Raw genomic sequence first — 7,500 nt, 5'->3', positions numbered from 1 at the left:
TCATCTTTCCATTTGCACCATTTACCTTTTCTTCTCTACTTGATTCGCCTCCTCTTCCTCTTCTAATTTCTTTCTAAAACATCTTTTTATTACTTTCAAAATTTTCTGTCACACTCTTACCCGACTTCACATCTGCTCTCGTCTTTGCCTCCTTTATCTTATGCTTTACTTCTCTTCTCTTCTCTTTGTACCTTTCACATGTTTCCCTTGTCCTGTTTTGTAACCAATCTGAGAAAACTTGTTTCTTCTCTTCTAGAACCTTCTTTGCTTCCTCATCTCACCACTCACTACCCTTCCTTCTATTTCCTCCCATCCTCCTTGTTCCACACACCATCTTTACACACCTTGTGACAAGAATGATAATAATAGAAATAGATATTGATAATAATGATAATAATAATTTTGAAACATGAAATTAAAATGACATGATGAATGCACTTAGTCTGACTTGTTCCTGTATTTCCTACCTAGGTATGTTTACGAATAAGTACACATACATGACTGCGCGCGCACACATACACACACACACACACACACACATACAAAGGCACAAACACACATACACACACGCATACAATGTATTAACTGCACTGATAAACTGTACATAGACTTCTAATTTCTTGTTAATTCCAGTGTACACACGCACATACGCTTTTGCATACACATATTGATACTGTATGTACTCGTGTTGATACACACACAGACATATACTAAGCTCTATTACCTGTAATTTCTTGTTGGCTCCAGCTCAGCCCAACTGCCAATCGTTCTTCTCAAGTTGGGGAAGCCTCAGGCGGGAGGAAGACGTCAAGGGCCTCCACGGTCTTCCTCGCCTCCACACTAAACGGACCCTCAGTCCCTTCGTCGAAAAAGCTCATTTCCTTATTGGGTCAGTTCTCACCAGAGCTCCTCATCCCCAATCCCTGCGTGCCAAGCTTACGTCGAGAGGTGTGAAGTCGATTGATAAGCCGGAAACCTCTAATAACACAGCCCATCCACAGAAAACAACCAATCAGTATCCAGTTCGCGAGCAGCCGCGGTTCTCATTGGCCAATCTGTAGACGCCAGAGACGCGACGTCCACGCCTGTATGTTGGAAGCTGGTCTGGAGGTGTGAAGTAGATGAATAAATTGAAAAGTTGTCGAGAGTTGAATGAATGATAATATATATAATTATCTCGCGGATTTTTGTGCTTTGGTTTGATCCATCGACCACACACCATCGCGGATTCTGAAAGGCGCCAGCCCTGCATGGAGACCGCAAACATTGTTCTTTTTCAATACGTCTTCTGTCGCTGCAAGAATAGAATTTTTTGTAAACAGGTCCCTTCCCCCGTCTTCAGATCACTCCCTATTGCATTTTTTTTTTTTTTTTTTTTTTTTTTTTGTGATGTCATGTTTTCCCCTCGTCATATTCTGTTGTCGTTTTTGTTATATTTGTTTTGTTGTTGTTGTTGTTGTTGTTGTTGTTGTTGTTGTTGTTGTTGTTGTTGTTGTTGTTGTCCATGCGTTCCACGTGACATGATGATTCTTGACAACTATATCAAAGATTAGGTTAGGTTAGGCTAGATTAGGTTAGATTAGATTAGATTAGATCAAATCAGATTAGACTGTGTTATGTTAGATTAGATTAGGTCGCATTAGTTTAGGTTGGCAAAGGTAAGGTTAGGAAAGGCTAGGCTAGGTTAGGTTAGGTAAAGTTAGGTTAGATTAGATTAGGTAGGGTTATATTAAAACAGGTTAACTAAGGTAAAATAAGGTAGGATTAGGCAAGTCCAAGTAAGGTAAGATAAGATTGGATTAGGTTAGGTAAATTCAGGTAAGATACATATACCAAAAGACTTTTTCCACCATTTAAGAGGGGTAGCCGAGACGAAGCATAAGCCCACCCTATATTCATCTTCGCCAACATTGTAATTAATGAATGGAATAAACTTCCTGCAGAGGCAGTGCAATGTAGTTCAGTTCGAAGCTTTAAAAAACATTTAGATAAGCACCTAAGCAAGATGCTGTAATGATTATCATTTATTCTATATTATTTGTTATTGCTTTGTTATCATTTGTCTATTTGATTCTCATTTATTATCAGTTGTATGTCAATTTATTATTATTTACTATTTACCTGCTTGTTTATTATTTAACTATACCTATGCATTTATTTATGTATTTCATTTGTTATTTACATTGTTATAGTTTTTATCTATTCATTTATTATCATTATGATTTTTTTTCGCATCCGACCTAGATATAGACCAAAAGGTCTCCTGTCGGCATGCTCCGCCTTTGTAATCCTTTGTAATCCCACACCCACCCAAAAACCCATCCGTTGTCCCTCCCTTCTCAGTTCGTCGTGAAAGATGGGTCGTCCTTTACTCGACCACTGTTTAGAACACAGACAATACAGCACGATTAGTAAAGACAAAGCAAGGTAAATATAGGCTAGGTTAGGTTATCTAAGATAAGGTAAGGTAAACTTAGGTAAGTAAAATGGTTCTGAAAGTCGAGGTATAGTCCATTAACGCTCTATCTGCCACCCTTCCATCCACCACCCTCTCCCATGTGTACTTATGCTTGACTTTCTACCAAAACACTATATTTACTATCATCAACTCTTAAGGTATAGTCCATTAACGATTTATCTGCCACCCTTCCATCCACCACCCTCTCCCATGTGTACTTATGCTTAACTTTCTTCCTAAACACTGTATTTGCTCTCATCAACTCTCTTCCGAAACACATCTCTACCATCAACTCTCCACTACGATTTTTTTCCTGGAACTCCATACTTCCCAAACACTCCATCTATTTCTTCATTTCCTACCCTAGCATTAAGGTCTCCCAATACACGACTCGGTGGCGTAGTTGGTAGAGCGCTCAACTGTCACCATAGTGGCCCGTAGTTCTTGGTTCGAATCCTGCCCAGGGCCGAAATTATTTCGGTACCGCTGCGTTTCGGGTCGTTACTCTGACTCTCGTGGGCGGGGAGTTGGGTGTGTGTGTGTGTGTAAGGTCATAGCATTACCCATAGATTGGACCTACGAGCTCTGAGCTCTCTTCCAGGAGGGAAATAGCTGTCGATCACGAGTCCAACACGTGATCCAAAGACCAAGTGAATACACACACACACACATATATATATATATATATATATATATATATATATATTATATATATATATATATACACATATATATATATATTGAGACATTGTGACAAATTGAAAAAAGGTGGAAAAAGAGTCACGGGTCTCGTTCCGAGTTTATTCCTGACCGGTTTCGCTTGTAGCTTCTTCAGAGGAACATTCCTCTGAAGAAGCTACAAGCGAAACCGGTCAGGAATGAACTCGGAATGAGACCAACATTCCTTTGAAGAAGCTACAAGCGAAACCAGTCAGGAATAAACTCGGAACGAGACCCGTGACTCTCTTTTTCCACCTTTTTCATATATACATATATATATATATATATATATATATATATATATATATATATATATATATATATATATATATATATATATATATATATATATATATATATATATATATATATATATATATATTCTCACACACACACACACACACACACACACACACACACACACACACACACACACACACACACACACACACACACACACACACACACACACACATGAAAACGGGACCTCACGACCATAGCTCCTCTTCCCGCGAAATACAACTAGGTAAATACAACTAGGTAAATACACACACACACACACACACAACACACACACACACACACACACACACATATATATATGTATATATATACATATATATATATATATATATATATATATATATATATATATGTATATATATATAATTAAATTTGACCGCTGCTTGTGCAAGAATAAGCTTCTTGTTGAAGGATTCATCCTTTCTAATAGTGCTTCTTTGTTCTTCATGAAGTCGGAATAAAAGATTGCCGAAGTTCATATTGTGTATCATACGACGTTTCGCCCTTCTTAGAGCATTTTCAAGTGCATCTAAATGGTAATAGAAACAATTTATATATATGACAATAGGTGAACTGGGAAAGCTTATACAAAACAGTGAAGAAAGATCAAAGATCTTATGTGGGAATTATGTCCGTGGCACTCCGTGGGGTGCTGGGAGGGTCAGTTGTCCACCCAGTGAAGCTAGAGCTACGGAGGTTGTACCTCCCTGTACATTTATGGATGGAGCCTTCTCTCGAATATGGAGGGCCTCCAGGATCTCCAGACGATGAAAGTTATGTGCGGAGTCGATGATCTTTGTATTTTCCACCAGGATCTTTCTTGTCAGGGAGGAGTTATACGTGGACGATATATTCGTTGAAGCAAGAGACCATACACATCTACAAGAACTATGTGAGGCATTCGCTACTAACTCTTGTCTCAACTTCACAAGTGAACATCATGCTGATGGTTCTTTGCCCTTTTTAGATATCTCTGTAAAACCCGACGTAAATAGATTTACCACCACTGTATACGTTAAAAGCACGAACGAGGGTAGATGTTTAAATGCGGATGGAGAATGCCCTGCAGCTTACAAGAAAAGCGTCATACGTTCATACGTGAACAGGGCATTCACGCACTGCTCCACATGGCCTCTTTTACACCAAGAGCTTCAACGCTTGCAGCAAGTCCTTGTTAACAATGGATTCCCCAATAAGGACGTACAAGAAGTCATCCGACGAAAACTGGAGAACTACCTAAAGCATGACACCATCCCTCCCGAGAAACGCCCCTTAATTATTTTTAATTACAGAGCTTTCATGAGTACGGCTTACCGAACGGACGAAAGAATCCTCAGGGAAATTGTTGAACGCGGTGTACAACCATCCGACCCTGGAGAAAAGCTGGAGCTTCGGGTTTATTATAAGAATTTTAAAACGTCAAATCTCATCCTGCGAAATAACCCGACCCGTAACCTCAACCCACTACGGAGAAGTAATGTCATCTATGAGTTCATCTGCCCGCACGAAGACTGTAAGCTTCGTCCTGTATCTTACATAGGAATGACGACCACTTCTCTCTCCAGAAGATTAACGTGCCATCTACAAGCTGGTGCCCCGAAGAAACATTTTTCGGAAAAACATAACTCCTCCCTGACAAGAAAGATCCTGGTGGAAAATACAAAGATCATCGACTCCGCACATAACTTTCATCGTCTGGAGATCCTGGAGGTCCTCCATATTCGAGAGAAGGCTCCATCCATAAATGTACAGGGAGGTACAACCTCCGTGGCTCTAGCTTCACTGGGTGGACAACTGACCCTCCCAGCACCCCACGGAGTGCCACGGACATAATTCCCACATAAGATCTTTGATCTTTCTTCACTATTTTGTATAAGCTTTCCCAGTTCACCTATTGTCATATATATAAATTGTTTCTATTACCATTTAGATGTACTTGAAAATGCTCTAAGAAGGGCGAAACGTCGTATAATACACAATATGAACTTCGGCAATCTTTTATTCCGACTTCATGAAGAACAAAGAAGCACTATTAGAAAGGTTGAATCCTTCAACAAGAAGCTTATTCTTGCACAAGCAGCGGTCAAATTTAATTCTATATGTATTAAGGAAGATCTGTTACCTACCTTTACGGATATATATGTATATACATATATATATATATATATATATATATATATATATATATAATATATAATATATATATACAGGCGCGGATCCAGGGGGGGGGCTGAGGGGGCTGAAGCCCCCCCCCCCAAATTTGTTCTTCCATGAATCATTGTAAGGATGTCATTTAATCGATTTTAGTACTTTCTGATGTTTTGCCAGGTCCGGGGGTTAAATATCCTTGTTTGCAGGGCGATTGGTGCAAGAGAAGTTGGTATCATCAGTTTCTGGAGTCTTCGCCATCATGATGGACGAGACGACCGACGTTTCAGGGAAAGAACAGGCCACCATTTGCGTCCGTCACTCCAGCGGAGGTCAGCTAAGGGAGGACTTCCTTGGCTTTGTTCACGCCAAGAATCTGACTGGGGAAGGCCTGGCTCGCCTCCTGCTTAGCACAGTAAAGAGTGTCGGCCTCAACATGGGCAACTGCCGTGGCCTCTGTTTTGATGGTGCCAGTGCCATGATGGGAAAGTTTCGCGGGTGTGCAGCTGTGGTAGTGCGAGAATACCCGCTCGCAAAGACGATTCATTAATTCAGTCATCGTCTCAACCTCGTCTTGACCAAGGCCTGTGACACCAAGGAGGTAAATCTCGCTCTCCAGACTCCCAGCGAGGTGTATAACTACATCTATTCCTCAAACATGCGCTCGATGAGGTTTACTGAGCTCGTAAAAGACCACACGTCCACGAAGCGGAAGAAGCTGGTCAGCCTCTGCGCTACTAGATGGGTTGAGCGACACGACTTAGTCATTGTGTTTATGGAATTCCTGCCAGTTATTGCCGTCTTTCTGGAGAACGAGAGCAACTCGGACGCGACGGCGGGACTACTACTAATAGCAATCCGAGAGCCGCGCTTTCTGATTGGTCTCGCCGTCGCTGAGTCTGTGCTAGCTCACACTGTGGAGCCGAGCCGAGCCCTGCAGTCCCCTATGGTCGATCTAGTCTCAGCGTACGCTACGATTGGTGATGTGGTGACGCATCTAAACAAGACCCGGGAAGGTGCACTGACCAGCTTCCAGGACATCTTCAAGAAGGCAGAGGGGCTCCTCCAGGAGATCGGTTCATCACACACCATTCCTGTACCTCGAGTTTACAAGCGCCAAACGCAGCGAGCGAATTTACCCTTCCAGACAGCTGAGGAGCATTACCGAAGATCTGTATATGTCCCATTCCTCGACCATGTATTGACTGAGCTGCAGACCCGGTTCGGGAATGATACTATTCCTGTTGGCTTCAAGATCAAGAATCTGCTCAGCAGCGCTGACGGAGATGTTGCTGCTGTACTGGAAGCGGCAAAGGTTTATGAGGCTGACATCGAGACCTTGAGCCTCGTGAAGGCGGAAGCAGAGCGCTGGTATTCAACAACAATGAAGTTCGAATCCATTGGAGATGCCCTTGCCCACGCCCAGACCCGAATGTATCCGAACCTGGCCAAGCTCCTCCGAGTTTTGATCACGCTCCCAGTCTCGAACGCAGAGGCCGAGCGTTCATTTTCAACCCTGAAGCGACTGAAGACCTACCTAAGGAATACTATGGGTCAAGATCGCCTCAACGGCCTGGCGCTACTCGGCGTTCACAATGAAATCAATATTGAAATAGACAGTGTAATCAATGTATTTGCCCAAAAGAAACAGGAGGTTGATGTTCGTGTGAGATCCCATGAACAATGCTGTGTGTTAGTAATGTAATTTAGATACTTTTATTAACAGGTTCAGAAGTTCATACACGTTTTTGTTTGTATTTCTGTTTTTTAAAGCTACTTTTATTTTTTATTACTTCCATGAGTCCATGTGCACTAACACTACACACGGATCTTGCAATAATTTCTCTCTATGCGAGAATATACGCGTGCCA

This window comes from Oratosquilla oratoria, chromosome 23, assembly GCF_046742065.1.
Source record: "Oratosquilla oratoria isolate Oo_2021 chromosome 23, ASM4674206v1, whole genome shotgun sequence".
Classification (NCBI taxonomy): domain Eukaryota; kingdom Metazoa; phylum Arthropoda; class Malacostraca; order Stomatopoda; family Squillidae; genus Oratosquilla; species Oratosquilla oratoria.
This window is presented reverse-complemented; position numbering follows the sequence as displayed.